A 17,424-nucleotide genomic window follows, 5' to 3' on the forward strand; every position below is an offset into this window, starting at 1 on the left:
GGTGGGCACGTATACGTACCCACGACAAAACTCGCTAGTTTGCGGCGGGTACGTTGATGTACTCCACTGTTTTATTTAGCAATCGGTCGCAAACTGTTGGTCTAGTTTTTCCGGGTTTTAGTTTATTGATAAGAAGCCTTCTTCGAGATTAACATAAGCGACGGTAAATCTCGCTTTCGTTTACCATGGGAGTTTTATTTGCGGCGGAACGAGGGAGTGTTTTTGATTTATGCAAATTTCGGTGTTTTTTGGGTGGTAATAGAAGACATATTATCCCTTCCATCTACCAAAGTATTTTGAGTTAGATAACGAAATTGCTACAGTAATATTATGCTATTGTTTGCCAACCAAGAAGCGGTAACAGTAAAGGATTTAGCGAATATTTCTATTTTTTATCACGGCTTGAAGTTTCAACACCCAAGAAAAAAAATGTCTTTTTTCTATCCTGTTTGTGACTCAGACCACCCCTTTTGAAAAAAAAAAAAATTTTTCAATCGCCAATTGCAAGCTCTTTAAATAAGCTTTCCAACGAGCCGTCAGTGGGCAGCAGAGGATCATTACTTTTTCGTTAGTCGATCGATTAGTTGTGGGGGTACAAATGCATAAAGTCGGCGTAGCAAATACGATTATTTAATAAAAAATAAAAATCGCATGGAATCGTGGATGAATAATATTGCCTAACCAATCACACAGTAGGCTACATTGCTCCGAGTGGCTTACCGGAATCGCCAACCCATTTTCTTGTATTTGGCCATAGTTTACCTAGCCCGGCTTCATATTTTGTGCGCCTTAATACCATTTTTTGCTAATTAAAAAGTTATCGGAGCTATGACATTGATTATTGTAATTTTCCAAATGAAGTTGTTTCCAATTTAGAATATATTCGATTTCCAATGTTCAAAAAAACTTTTCATAACATACCGTGTATGCTCGTTTAACCGCCCGGTCTTGATTTAGCGGCCCGTGTGAACAGGACATAAAAATAAATACGGGCCGGTGCTTGAATACCCGCCCGGTGTGAAAGCTGATTTTTCAGTGGTAGAGAGCAATAGGAAATAAGAAGCGTAATATGAGGGAATTACTCTTAAGACGTGAATAATTTGCGTTTGACATGGAAAAAGGATTAATGTCGTCAAATATTTGTCTTCAAAGATACCGGTACCGTAATTTCTGTGTATAATTTTACTTTAAAAATAACAAGGCCCCTGCTTGAATAAGCGCCGGTTTGAATAAGGGCCCGGTTAGTGAGTTTGTTTAAAAAAATAAGCGCCCGGGCTATTAAACGAGCAAATACGGTATTCTGTATAGCCTATTCAGTTTTGGCCACACCTCTGTAATATAATAAGAATCAGAAAACTTGGATAGATAGCGAAGTTTATTTAACATCCAGTCATTAGCCAACAAACCAAACAAATAATAACACACACTAAGTAAACATCTCCCCCACATGAATAAGGTTGGCGGTTCACATTTTACATTATACCTATAATAAAGCATGTTAATTTATTGTAACTAATAATCGTGAAACAAGAGTAATGACACAAATAGGACAAAATTGAAAACAGTAGTGGCAAAAAAAGCGTTTCATTTTATATCGCACAAATGAAACGCTGAGATTTAATTTTTTTAACTTTGTAGGTGAAGCAATGACCTGTGAATATGAGTGGTCATGGAGCACATTGTTAAATTTCTCCTGCACTGACCACTTCTGCTTTACACATGAATGAAATTTTCTTTTTGTCGGTGACTTTCGCTGTTCGTTGACCTGCAAGAAATTTTGATGATCATGAGCATGTCCCACTTTAGATGCGTTGAACCGAAGCATGTGGCAAAAAACGAGAATTTTGAAAATTTAGAAGGCATTTGTCGTAAAAAAAAATCTCACACATCACATAAACAGATGATTTTATATAGTTATTCCGATAAACTAAAAATTAAAATACATAACAGATCAAGTCTATTACCATAAGCTAAAATACTAGGTATCTGCATGCTATAGTGATCTTAATTGCCTGATATATGAAAAAACACCCATTAAAATATGTGACAGGATTTTTTGTCGCTTTGGGTACAACATTTAAAATTATTGAGGATTCAATTTGTTGTTTATCTTATGCATACCTTTCTTAAATATTTTGGAAATGATTTGAATCAGGTCGGAACAGCATTGTCCTTAATTCTTGTGCGTTTCCCGGTTCTCTTAATATCGCTCTCTCTAAAATGGTCAGAGCATAAACGTGAAGAACTAGTTGGAATCCAATTCGCCCTCCTCAAAGCAGTTACCCACTTCTCGTAAAGTGCCTTATTCAAAGGAAATCTGAGAAAAATATTGTTAATTATGTATGAGCAAAAAAGAACTGATAATCATTTCATGCAGTAAGTGCACAATTTATTCGGATTTGAGCTACTTGAATTGAAGCAGGCCAGAACCAGAATTTGGATTTAACATAGTCTATCTGTATAGTCAAAAACGCTCTTTTCTAGTCAATAATAGTTTTATGCGCTAAATTGTTGACCACTTTGTATGTTATAAACTTGCTGTCGCCTTCAGCCCAAATGATTTAAATGCTTATACAATTTTTCCAACAACTTTTGACTAAATTACAACTTTACTACAAACTGACTTCTGACCTTATAGTTACAGAAGACGAGCCTCAATACTGTACCGAGACAGCTATACCTGTATGCATTTACTCTAACATATATCTGTATATCATGATAATTTAACTAGCTTTATCTTTTACAATGTTTAGCAATATGAACAATTTACAATATGAACAAATTGCTAAAACACACACTGGCAGACAACTGAAAACTGATATTGTCAACACAAACTGCTGGGCTATTTTTCTTACTTATGAAATGTCCTTGGATATTTTCGTTTCAGCACACTTTCCTCGTCATCATCTCCCTCGCTATCACTTCGAAAGTCCTTCCTTTTAAAACGTTTTTTGCAACCATATGCGGAGCACTGAGTACCAATACCGCTACTTTTTCCAATCATTTTCTCCGCCTCAGATTTTTTTGGCAATGCCATACCGTACCTTTAGTTAAACTATTCCGTAACTATATCGTACTGTCATCCTAAAATATAAAAAAAAAATACTAACTAGCTAGTGACAAATACTAACCTAGCCACCTATACTTAGGGAAGTTTGAACGTAAATACCCAATTATGAAACTAGCAGCTTTTAAACACGAAAAACAAGCCAAAACCAGCGAACTACCCTACCAGCAGGAAGAAAGTTTGGAAGCATAAGTGCCAAGATGGCGGCGATCAAATTGTCCCGCGCAGCGACAACGCAAAACGAGAGAGAAGATCGTTCCATATATTTCCAGTTCAGTGCTATAACCCAAGTGAGGACACCGAGTGCAATGATGCGTATCGGCCGCCATTCTGGGTCCGGCGAAGCGCGGGTCCGCGACCAGGCTCAGTCTGTTTTGGCTTCGTCAGTCTACTGATCAGGTTTCGTTAGTCATTTAGTCTTTGATTTGCAACTGTTTTGGATTTCATTCTGGTGAGTTTAGTATTTTTCTTTTGCTGTTTGCCTAGTATAATAATAATTTTACCGTGCGGTTTCGTGAAAGCTGTGATAGTATCTCATTTTAACCGCACTGCGTCTTGGGCACTGAGCTGCAAATACATATGGAGCAAACTTCTCTCTCGTTTTGTGTTGGGTTGCCTGTTTTTCGTATACTCTTGTAGCGAAAGAGATAATGATTGAAGTGAGCAAACATGTCATAAGTATAAAAAATCGCCTAGTAGTACGGTACCGTATTCGTAACAATATCTGTGTTTACTGGTTTATGGCCTGTCAGTGTGTAGTTTGGGATCTTTGCTGTTCAGATTTTGTTTCATTTAGTCTTTCTACATGTTGACATGCTGTAAAGGCATGGAGCGTAATGGCGCGGCGGTGTGGCTCATCGTGCTAAGCGTTAGGAATACGCTCGCCACCGCATCTCTGATTACCCTGCGTGGGTTCGTAGGTTCGAATCCCATGCGGGGTAGTTATGTGCGAGAGGATTGCTGGACTCCTCGCCGTCGTAGGGTGGTTCACGTAACCGCTGGTCGGTTACGGCTTCCTCCACCATCAAGTCTATGCTTCCGAAAAACAAATAACTAAAACTAATCCCATACCCCACATGGACTGGTAACCGGTCGAGAGGCCGTGGTTCGCCATATGGTTAAGCCGTCTTATCGGCTTTCCTCTCCCCCGGGATAAATATGTAAATCCTATCCTATCCTAATGTGTGAATCCTAAAGGATTAATGAGTTTGATTACTGAAAAATGGTAACTTGTACCCAGGATTTAAAAAAATAACAAATGTCACATATTTTATGAGGTAATTTTTGTAGAAATTATAGTAAGAGGTAGAGTAGTTCGTTGTTCTGAACTTGAAATTTTTTACAGATGGAAAGTGTACCTGTCTGTCTGTAGGTTCTGTTAGGTGTCATTCATATACAATTGCTCTACAAATGATATTACAGTATAAAATCATCTGTATCATAATCTTGCTAGCTTATGTGATGAGCAAGATTGTTTTTATTCAACAATTATCAAAATTCCTTGCAGGTCGAAAAAGAAATCTTCATTATTTGTGAAGCAGGAGCGGGAAGGGAAATTGGACAATGTGCTCCATGGCCGCCCATACTCGCAGAACGTTGATTCGCCTACAAATTAATAAAAGATTAAGGGTTTTCTTACAGCATTTAAAAACAGTAAAATGCCTTATCTGTCGGGTCGCGCAACCATGTAAAATCCATTGATGCCGTGATAAAGACCCTAGGAAGAAAAACTTGACTTTTTACTCTTTTTCTAATAAAGCACATCAATATGTGCACAAAGTCTTAAATGTCACACCCAAGCGTCATAAGAAGATGGTGCTAAATTCTTCCAGCTGAGCCTGGTTTCACAAAATTTGCTTTTCATTTGATTCAGCTAAATGGCAATGTTTTTTCAATGTAGTGTACTTTTTAAAGTGAAGCTTTACCATCGTTTAAGTCTTCCTATGTATTTGATTATGACTATGTCCATCGTATTTCAACGGAATGGCTAAAACCGAATGCCTAAATATTCAGAATTTGTTCAAAAATAGATTTTCAAATATAGAACATATTCTATACTGAAAATAACTTTAATTACAAAACTGCATTATTCTGTATGTATTTGCTTCAATCACATTTGAAATAGCGCAAAGATGAAGACCTTTGTTATCACATTTTTGCATGCGTTTGATGAACATTGCTTTGCCCTGCTTGGTCGATGACAAATGTACGTCTCAATCGACAATTTGCGAATTTTGATTTTTCAAAATGTTGCTAATGGAACTAAATCATTATATTGAATATAACAAACTTCTAATATATTTGACTGTTGAGTTTTGGACATCTTGATATCAGGCTTCCATTCCATAAAGTGCTTATACTACAGTCAGAACCAGAGCATTCTGCTTGGTGGGCTTCATTTTTGGGCGGGTGTTTCCCAATTTAGGAGGTGGTAAATGTTTCGCTATTGCGATTAAAACTATTTGGAGCAGTAATGTGAAAGTGTGGAAATCATGTTTACTTGTTTTATATCAGTGGAAATCTCCGTCATGTCAAGAGTAAATATGCTTTAGTTAGTTCATGAGCAGTCGAACTCGGCCCAGTGTGGATCTCGTGCTTGAAAATGTAGTTGTTTAGGCGATTACACAGTACACACTATATATAAGTGGAAATAATTGTTTTTGACTGATATCATAAAAACGCAATAACCTCCACGAGAGAGAAGTTCGCCAAAGTCAAAACGGGATCTTCAGATGATCCCGCAAAATGAGAGAGAATCATCGCATATTATTCCATAAATATAGTGATAGCTCGGGTACTACAAAGACATATTATATTGTGATCGGAACACATAAGATAGAGAAAGACAATAAAATGTGGCCAACTACATGTACATGGAAAGTCGATTCCGGTTAGCCACTCTGGGTAATGTTCTGTGGCCGTAAATTTTCGCTTCCTACGGGTCTTTTCATTCACCTGGTCCTCATTCATTTTGCCAATACTAGTTTTTATAACGCCTAAATTAATATAAACTTGTTCAGTCCAATTTTAATAGTACTGTACATAGATACCACGAAATAAATCAAGATGGTAGGATGCTCAGCACTGAATTGTACCGGAAGATATGAGAAGGGAAAAAGAATGTTCAGGTTTCCAACAGATCTTTCCAGGCGAAAACGATGGTCAATCAACTGCCGTCGAGATAAATGGTTTCCATCCAAAAATGCTCGTCTGTGCCAGGTGACATTTATGACGTTTTAATCTTGTGTAACCTTTTCACATTTATTTAGTTTATATTTCTCATTTAAACGTTACCTAGTCCCTAGTGCATTGTAATTGCCCTAATAAATGTTATAAAGGTCGTGTTGACACATTTCACTCCTTTTTAGGATCATTTTGAGAAATCTCAGTTTGAAGGTCAAAGATTGGATGGCAATACCAAGTTGAAACCAAACGCGATTCCTACCCTATTTGATGTCCCAAATTGTCCGAAACTATTAACAAGCCAGCGACGTGTTCTTAAGCGTGCAATGTTAACCGAGGCAAAAAAGATTTCGTGTTCAGGCAGTGAGTAATTTAACAAAATTTATGTAGGTAATTTAGTTCTCTCATTAATATTTGTTACATTTCAAAATATTTATAGATATAGCCGAGGAGCATTGCTACTATAGAAAACGTTAGCGATGTTCAGTGCGAAGTATTTGTTAAGAATAACGAGATGCTGGAAGATTCTAGGGAAGAAAACAATGAGTTAGATGGAGGAGATTCATTAGAACAGGTTGATGGCGAATGTGTTCAATGCAGAGAGAAAGAACTAGAGATCCGACGCTTAAAAAGACAAGTATGCCCATGTTTTATAATCATCTGGCAGTTCAAGAAACAGAACAGACTTATACGGGATATTGGCTACTCTCACCAGGATAACTGAGTCAGGAGTTCTTGAATCTCTAATTAGGTGTAGTTTTCGTGCTTTTAAAGTGCATAGTAAAAGAATAACATGGTATTCATATACATCACACAGAAAGATGTACATCTCCACCTAAGAAGTAAAACTCTTATTAGAAATTTACTGGTTTACCCTAATTCAGAATTGTGTTCATATGCGTCTAGATCCATCAGTTGAAGCAAAAAATAGATAATGTGGATTTGAGAGTTGGTAGTTTTTTAAACAAAGATCAAATGGATGCAATGAAGAATTCATCGGGAAAGCCAGTTATGTGGGAAAATGAGACTGTTTCAACAGCGCTTAAAATTCGGTGTGCAACGGGAGTGCAAGGGTGAAATTATGATATTTATACATAGCTGTCATTTTCTTCATACATATAAAGCAGTTTATTTGCTATGGTCTTTGAACTGGACTGTCTTCGAAAAATAATGCTATATCAGAATTCGGTATTCGTTTTGCTTTTAGGTACAAATTCCTTTGCAGTCTCGGCTATCCATTGCCATCTTACCGCACACTGTGTCGGCGCATTGTCAGTTTAGACTTTGCTCCAGGAATACAGCACACTGTGCTGGAATGGATGCAATTAAAAGGTGTAAATATGACTGCGACAGAAAAACTATGTTCTTTGATGCTTGATGAAATTCAAATAGCCAAGGCAGTGGATTTTGATCCCGGATTGCATCGGCTTATCGGATACATTAGTTCCGAATTTTCAACAGCAAAGGAACCTGACTCCAACGTAGCATCCCATATTATATGTTTTATGGTTAAAGGCATAACAACAAAGTGGAAGCAACTAATAGGTCAGTTGAAACATTAGATCTTTGTACAAATCCCCGCTCATAATGCAAAAACGGCTTCGTACCAAATATGCGAAATATTGACATAAAAAGAGAATTTAATATTTATCGAGTAATTGAGTGTATGTGACAAAATAACATTTTGCTATTTTAGCATATTTTTATACCGGCATGTCCGTAGCCCCATATCAGCTGTGGGGGATGATTAAACAGATTATATGTCACCTTGGAGAATGCGAATACAAGGTTGTTAATGTGGTTAGTGACATGGCTTCATCCAACCAGGGTATGTGGAAAGAAGCGGGAGTGATTACAAACAGGTAGAAGTTTGATGTATGTTATTATTGGCTAAAATGTTACAATATAATATGGTCATTCATATTTTACACTTATACAGGTTTCAGATTTCACCATGTGTTGTTCATCCCTATTTTGCTAATGAAAATTTATATTTTATGGCCGATGTGCCTCATCTGTTAAAAAATTTGAGATCTGCTGTATTAAAATATGATCTGGAACTACCAAAATCAACAGTAGAAAAATATAATTTGCCAACTTCAGTGGTGAGTTTTACTACTTAGTTATCATATTATGTATGTTTTCGTATGTGATTATATAACACATTTCATTATTTATCTTAAGGTATCCTCAAAATTTTTCCATGCATTGGTGGAGTTGCAAGATGGAAAAGAACTGAAACTAGCACCTAAACTTGCGAGAAAAAATGTTAATCCATCACACTACGAAAAAATGCGAGTGAACACCGCCTCGCAGGTAAGTAAATATTCATTCAATTTGTTAATGATGGGTGTTCGGTACAGCAGTTTCCATCGTTTTATATTTTGGCAGTTACTAAGCCACACCACTGCATCGGCATTGAGAACACTTGTCGCACACAAAGCTATGGATGAAAATGCTTTGACAACCGCCTTCTTTTGTGAATTCGTCAATAATTGGTTTGATATAACCAATTGCAGACATATGGGAGATGCTCTATTCGAAAATTCTGAAAAAAAGTTGGAACTCTTATCTGAGGTGAATATTTTTAATTTAGAAATAGTGTGGTTGCTGGGTATTTGGGACGCCGGTTTTTTCCTGTTGGTGTTTGATCAGAATACCTAATGCTAGTTTGGAGCTTTTTCTAGTAGTAAACAATAAGGCGACAAGGTTATAGTCACTTTGGGTCCGACCAATGACATTAAACAACATGATGCGCAACTCCGGCATTTTTGGCCGAAGATCGTATCTGATAGCACGCTCCAATGCACATACTTGACGAGACGAAAACGAGCGGATGTGTGCTGCTTTCAAGGCATAGCACGAATGGTGTTCGTGCCTGCTTTGACAGTTGCTGTTGATTTTAATGATATTTTGGAAAGTTGAGGTAAAAAGAAATTGGAAAAAGGTAAGGTAAATACTATTGTTGTATAATCACACCCGGACATCGCACTGTTAAGTACATGTGGGAAAGCCAGCTTTTGTCAAGTACTACGAAGTTATTAATTCAGTACGGTACGTAGTTGCCCATTTGCCGAAATTGCATATTTACTTAACCCTTATGATTTCAAATTGTTCATGCACCTCCATTTAGATTTTTTTTAATCAGTGAGGGTATATACTCATTGCTGTAACATACTATTGCTCATTCACTTTTATTTGCGTATTGAATCAAAGGGTTAACAAGTTCACCTAACATTCACTCATACCGGACGATATTGTATAGTCTGATCTCTCAAGTATTTGGAGCCACGAATGCTTGTAATTTTCTGACTAAACCCTTTTATTAGTTGGTTTATATACCAAATTCAGTAGAAATTTTTTACATAAAACATGAGATATTGGATTCATTAGCTTTTCCATTCTAAATCATATAGTTGTGGACAAACCTGTCTAAGCATTGTGAGACTCCTGCAGCATAAGAAGCAATAGCAAAAATAGTAAGTATATCAATCAAGAAATTAAGCCGACATAAAGCAAAACTTTCAACTATTCGTCTAACCTCAATTTCCTATTATTTATTCACAGGACAACTGTAGCAGAGAGGAGATATCAGAAGTCTGGCGACATATCATTGATCGAGTTATCAAGTGTGATTCCGAGAAATATAATTAGAGTACCTCATAAATGTTTGCAATAGAAGAACAACCTATGGAGGCATGCAAAGATATTTGACCCTCCGGTAGAGTTGTGTATAGCCTCCATATTCTGCAGGGCTTGAGGAAAATAACTAAAAATTCCAAAGCGTAAGATTCCATAAGCGGTCTTATTTGTAAAAGGGCACAAAACACGCCAGACATACTTAAAACAGCTTTGGAAAATGAGGATTACGGGTCACTCACTACACATGTGTTATATTTAATTCATCAACTTTTGGTAGTACTATAGAAGAAATTCAGGAAAAGGTATAATCATGATTCACGATAAAATACTGTTATATATTTTGGCCAACTTTAATCTAGACCAGGGATGTCAAACTCGCGGCCCCAGAGAACTTCCAGTGCGGCCCTCGAACGCCTAACAATAATTGTAATAGTATTTTATATCTAAATGTAATAGATTTTTTAAACCTTTTAAAGTGAAATTGATTATTCACACAAAAAACAATTTACTGAAAGTAATTTTGAAAAATTACATTTTGACCCAATTAAGAATACATACACATCAAGCTAGCAGAAGAATCCTTGAATAAAACACTTGCGTGAATAAATTAAACGCAAGTACATGAAGAAGGTGGCATTTTCGAAGAAAATGGGAGTTGCAATATTTCTGCATTTCACAAAATTCTGAAGCAAAGAAGAATTCTGTTTAATTTGTCATATTTCCATCAGTACAATGAAAAAACACAATAAGCTCAGCAGTCAATATGACAAATTCGAAGAGCAATTTCGAACAGAAAATTTCCATGTGTTTGTATATTAATATAATTATACAACGACTTAGTTACTAAAAATCATTATCAATAATAATTTAAGCAATCCTATGCCACGCAATGTGGCGCGAAATGTCTTGTCGAAAAAAATCTGTCATTTGTTTTTTACTGATCTATACATGAAATGATAAAAGTAACTTTTTTGCATTACTGGAATTATTTAAACATTTGCAAAGATCCATATTAACCCATGATCATGTGACCTCGTGAGTTAGAGTTGGTACTATAAAATCATTTCAGCCTGGCCTTAGTATGCTGGTGACACATAAAAGATGCCAAACGTCACGACAAATGTAATTAAAAAAAACAATGAGTTTATACTGTAGTATTTTTGTCAATTTTAGGTCCATATATTTAGATTAAGTGTATGTAATATTCTTTCCTTATCCAAACCTTGTTTAAAAATAATTTTGATGGTTGTACATAGAATTTTATGATTTTTTGTAAAAAAAAAGTAACTTGCAATAATAGTGGAATGCAAATATTAATATGTAATTGCATTTGAGATTAAAGAAAATAATAAAACTTAATCCAACTGTTTAGTTGCATCACAAGATATGTCACAAACTGAAACTATCTTTTAAGTATACATTAGCAAAAACTCTTTGCGGCCCTTTTTACAATTTTCAAAATGCAATGCGGCTCTCGAAAACCCATGAGTTTGACTGATCTATTCTAGACGATTCAAGCATTGCTTTGGGAAATAATATCACTTCAATTAAATTGAAAAAAATCTCGCTATATTGAATACAAAATCGTTGCTATCATAAAGGTAAACCAATTCAGCCAGTCGGAATATATTGGCCTTCACAAAGCAATGGGGGCAAAATTGAGAGTTCATGAGCTATGAACTTTTGTTCTTTTCTTTGTCTTGAACTTTTCATACTCTACAGTCCCTATTAAATTTTTTTTAATTTTAATTACCACGTGATGGTTATATATATCTTTAACTTGTATTTCCTGTCATGGTGTACTATCTCAATGTGTCAAACTTTTAATTAGTGTGCATATTTTGCTTCCAGATGACATAAATGTATTGTCTTGTTTATTACCTCAGCTTGGAGTATTGACAAGAAAAAGGTGCTAGTAAATTACGTAAAAATTTTTTTAACTCTTTGTTATAATCAGAATTCACAATTAATAGAAATTATAAACAGCCAACAATCAATGAGAATTATATGCGAAATCCCTCAGAATAAATTTGTCTTCTAAAATCGGAGGAAGGCAAAACATCCCATTCACACAAGTCTTTCAAGAGAACTTGCGCGAGCCAAACTAAATGAGCATTGTCAGGTGATCGGTAAGGCTGAAAGTTGATTTTAGCCCTGCAACCTCCTGCATCGAAGATAATATTAATTAGTGAGCTATGAGCTAAATTTAGACACAAACCTATCTACGGGGCATAATGTACCGGAAATGTTACGTACGATTAACTGAATATGTAATATGTCTAATAAATTCACCTACTTAAGCAAGTTCGATAGGTGCAAACTTAGTGTTATGGAATTGTACCACAGCACCGTAAAAAGAAGTAAAAACAGTTTTGCTGTTTTGTATGACACCCTCTTTAAATGAAATTTCAATGTTTAAGCGCAAACATTAAAATTACTAACTTTGAACTTTGTCATTTTCTGCAAAATGTTCCACACAAATCTTTACGCTATCGCGTTTGTAATCTTCTCTGATAAAAAAACGTCTATGATGTCCAGAATTACTCTTCACAGCTTGTCTGCAATTCCAGCTTTCCAAGTGAGCAAAACTTCTTAGATATAAGGATTATTTTCTTTCGTCACAGGCGCAAATAGGCAGGTACTACACGTAAAGAAAACGCCGTGTAGCAAAAGCGAGCGGAGAACGGTCGCGAAAGGCGACGAGAAATATGTGCATTGGAGCGTATCATGAAATACAATCTTTCGCCTGTAGCCTTATGGAGTGACGTCAGAGTTGCCTATCATGTTGTTTAATGTCATTGGTCCGACAAATCGCGGTAACGCGACAGCCTCGGTTTGTTTTAGCTTCGTTAGTCTGCTTATCAGGTTTCGTTTGTCAATTTGTTTGGAGATTTGGTACTGTTTTGCATTTTATTCTGGTGAGATCAGGATTTTTTTTTTGCCTTTGCCTAGTGGAATAAAACTGGTATCGTGAAAGTCTCTTTGCTCAGCCGCTGGTCGGGTGCCAGGAATAAAGCAAACCAAAATAACACTAGGTCCAGAATATCCCAAATAATTGCAATGTCTAAAACGCATTTCAAACTCATTTCGTTTCGAATTATTTATTTTCCAAGTACTTTTAGGCAGTGTAATCACAATGGACTATTCCCCGACCTTTGACCCCCGGAAAATTCTTCCCATACTTTACCATTGCAAAATTTTTAAGAGTTTTTTAGGAGACTATTTTAAGAGTGCTTTTGCGATTTGGCGCCTGTAAAATGGAGTATGTGTTTCAAACCATCATTAGGATTCATCGCATACAACAATTTGTTTTTTAAAAGTACCGTTGATGAATTTCAGGCTAGTCTATGAAAGCCATTTCTACACTAATTTTTTTTACTGCAATTAAATTAAAACTCATAGGACAATTTGTTTTTTAAAAGTACCGTTGATGAATTTCAGGCTAGTCTATGAAAGCCATTTCTACACTAATTTTTTTTACTGCAATTAAATTAAAACTCATAGGAAGACAGAGTGATCATTGAACTATCTGATTTTTATTTAAGTTTCCGAAACACAACTGAAAACTAACGAATAGAGTTCAAAACCACGCTTGAAAATCTGTCTGAGTGAGAAAAGTGTCTGAGCGGATGCGAAAAGGGGGCATTGTTATGTCACTTTCTGCATCTTGCTGATTGGCCAATGTCACGAAGTAAACAAAGAAGTCGATGCTCGAGGAAAGGTCCATATAGCTAATGAGTTATAGTAGTAGTATATATTTACGGTTATATAACTTCCATCTCATTGCGAGAATAATTGAACAGTACGATTATAAAAGGTTAGCATATGTATGGTTGTTTAGATGTGGAACTACGAGATCATGCTGAAAGAATTTACAGGGCACAAAATTTGGCCAATTAGACACATTCATAACCTTTGACTTTCGAGAAATAGCTAATAATATTACCAGGGCTATTTTATATATATGTGCAGATTTGAGACTGCTTGAAGTAAAACTGCTTGAAGTTTTAGTCAATCCCCACAGGACCGCTTTAACAGACAGACAGAGATATAAGTTATAAGTACGTTTGCAGATGTTATTGTAATCTTTGGTTAGACTGAAAGTACGATAGCCTACTACCTTCTGTACTATTTTTGTACGTGGATCTTACTGGATATACTATCTGCATACCTAACTAATTTCACCTCGCAATCAATCACACTACTGCGCTAACGTTATTTCAAGATGAACAAGGAAGTCCAAACCCAGATTCTTGCAGCTATCTCATCTCCCCAGGCCAAGCAAGAAGAGCTAATGTCACATGCAACTCTATTGTCTGCCTCTAAAGACCATGGCAACCAGTCCCAGGACATCATTAAGTTCCAGAATGACGTGGCTCAAATCTCCTCCAAGATCCAGGAGATTATTAGCAGGCTGGAGACTTGTGAAAAGCAACAGGACGATTTAGAACAATACAGCCGAAGAAACTGTGTGATTCTCCATGGCTGTAGTTCTGTGCCAGAAACTGAATACCATAAGTTCGAAGACTTCGTAGTGAAAACTCTCAACGACAGCCTTAAGCCCAACCATTTTATTAACACTGTCATTGATATTACTCACAAATTAAAATCAAGATCTCCGAAGAACCCCATCATCATCAAATTCGTCAGAAGATCAACGAAGAATATGGTGTATGGTAGAAAAAAAGAACTCAAAGGCAGCGGATTGTCCATCACTGAGTCCCTGACCCGTAGCAGGCTCAAGCTACTCAACGCTGCCAAGGAAGCCTTCGGAAAACAAAAAGTGTGCACAATGAATGGGATTATCTACGCTTACCTAGATAAATGGCGACTAATATCTTCTTTAAATGATATCACTACTCTCTCTCGTTCCCTCTACTCCAAGGCTGCTGCCCGTTCAGTGGGACCAACCTCAAGACGTAGCTGTAGCCTATGAGCAGAGGGGAACGATCAACTCATTCCTAATCTCCATTTTTCTTATTTAAATAGGCTAATGCTGTCTGATCAATTGTTCTCAATGGATCAATGGAAACCTATATAGCCAGACTAGATATTTGACTTATTTTATTCATTTTACATTTTTTACTTTTATTTTGTTGTGCCACTGCCATGAAAACTAATTTAAAATACCCATGTAGAAATTGCCACAAATCAGTTCGAATCAATCAAAAAGCTCTTTATTGTGACATTTGTTCTTCTTGGATACACTTAAAATGTACCAATATTTCTGGACAACAATATGAAAATCTTGAATCTGAAGCTGATGAGATACCTTGGTGCTGTTTCCTTTGTGAAATAGATTGTATGCCATTCTCTTGTCTCTCTGATGATGAAATATCTGAGTTATTTGTTCCCCTTCATACAGAAACAGCTGAAGCCCAGCCACTTACCAAAATTCTTGATCCTGAATACCTCAAAAAAATGTTTCTTGAATCAGCCAATACTGATACTGATGAATTCAACAACACTTGTACAATTGCTCAAATCAATATATCTGCTCCAGTGATGTCAATGCCCTTAAATGTGGTTTCATGACTCTTTCAATCAATATCAGATCTTTAGCCTTTTAAAATTCACAAAATTTGAAGCACTAGTTAATTCACTGAATTGTAAGTAAGCCTCATGTAATTGCTGTAAATTAAACATGGATTGTATCTGGTACAAATGGCCATTTCAATGCACTGGATGGCTATGTTTTTATCTCTAATAGTAGATCTCATCATCGAGGTGGTGGTGTTGGTCTCTACATTCGAAAGGATTTAAAATACATTGTCCGCAAAGATATTACTATAATGTGCGAAAAGGTTTTTGAATCTATATTCATTGACATATCATTGGAAAATAAAATAATAACCTGCGGTACTATTTATAGATCACCACTAACTGATGAATTGAACAATGCTAACTTTCGGAATCTCTTGTCCCAAATTCTCCCAAAGATGAACAGGTTACATTATAATTATATAATGGGTGACTTCAAATATATAATCTTATTGATGAGTCCAATATGAATACCAGTCTATTTGTTGATATTATGCACAACCTGGCCTATTATTCTCTGATAAACTGCCCCACCAGGATAACTTCAAGTTCTGCTACCTGTGTAGACCACATCTGGACAAACGTATATGATAAAAAAATTAACAGTGCTGTTTTAGCAGAATGTGTTTCTGATCATCTGCCAATTGTACAATGCTCTCTTCTAGAAAAGCAAATTCAGACCAGAATTGAAACGCTTTACGCCAGTTTACTTCGTCCAACTTGAATACTTTTATGAATGAACTGAATTCTATTGATATTGATGACTTCAGCAGCATCCAGGATCCCAACACTTGCTTTGAAAATATTTTCGAAAAATTCCCCACTGCTTACTCTCAATCTTTTCCTTACAAAAAACAGACAAACAGATCAAACAAACCTTGGTATGATACTGAGTTACGCAAACTCAACAAAGTCAAACAAAAACTTTATAAGAAATTAATAAACAATAAAAACATAAATGACGAGCACAAATTACAGTTCAATGAATGCAGGAACCTTTATACTCGATTGCTCCACAAAAAGAAATCAAATTATTACAAATCTAAATTTGCTTCTCACAAAGGCAACATCAAGGCAGTGTGGAAAACAATTAATGAACTTATTGGTAAAAATAAAACAAATTCTTGTCCTTTGATTGCAGTAATACACAAATTGCAAATAAATTTAATGGACACTTTTCCCTAGTGGCACAAAGCCTGCTCGACTGTATGCCACAACCAGCTGGCTGTGACAAAAATTACATTTCATATCTTGGGAAGCAAGAATCCTCATCCATGTTCTTAAGGCCAACTACATCATTAGAAATAAAAAATATCATACGCGATATGAAGCCCAAGTCAAGTTTTGGAATCGATGGTATTCCATCCAAAATATTGAAATATGTTCCAGAACATATTATTGATATCCTGACATATATATTTAATCTTTCACTATCTAGTGGGTTATTCATTGAAAGCTTCAAGACATCCAAAGTTCTTCCTCTTTTCAAAAAGGGTAGTGTTTCAGATCTTGAAAACTATAGACCTATTAGTCTTTTACCATCATTTTCTAAGATTCTTTAAAAAATAATGTATAGTAGAATGTCAAACTACTTAGAAACTAACAATGTTTTCCACTCGCATCAATTCGGTTTCCGCAAGCATCACTCCACTGCTATGGCTGCTAATGTTTTGGTACACAAACTGACCAAGGCGTTTGAATGCAAACCACATGGAATTAAAGGCGTCCCATTCAATTGGATCAGGAGCTACCTTCAAGACAGGAAGCAAATTGTCCAATATGACAACTCATTCTCTACAAATATTTGTGTCATGAAGCACGGAGTTCCACAAAGATCTTTACTTGGCCCATTATTTTTTCTAGCTTACATTAATGACATGTCCAGGTGTCTGAAATCCTCTGAGTCGATCATGTTTGCTGATGACACTGACTTGATTCTTCATGGGAAAGATCTATTCACAGTTGCAAACCAAAAACTAACCAACATTCAT

The 17,424-nt window shown here is 36.1% G+C and overlaps 1 long non-coding RNA gene across 1 annotated transcript; it reads left to right on the forward strand.

Annotated features, from left to right (window-relative positions):
* Window positions 1-3,352: 3,352 nt before the first annotated feature.
* Window positions 3,353-6,616, forward strand: LOC144425154 (uncharacterized). Its single transcript, XR_013477323.1, has 3 exons — window positions 3,353-3,518; window positions 4,575-6,286; window positions 6,436-6,616. It is a non-coding gene; the product is annotated as an uncharacterized LOC144425154 (long non-coding RNA).
* The last annotated feature ends 10,808 nt before the right edge of the window (window positions 6,617-17,424 follow it).

Source organism: Styela clava, chromosome 7, assembly GCF_964204865.1.
Source record: "Styela clava chromosome 7, kaStyClav1.hap1.2, whole genome shotgun sequence".
Lineage (NCBI taxonomy): Eukaryota > Metazoa > Chordata > Ascidiacea > Stolidobranchia > Styelidae > Styela > Styela clava.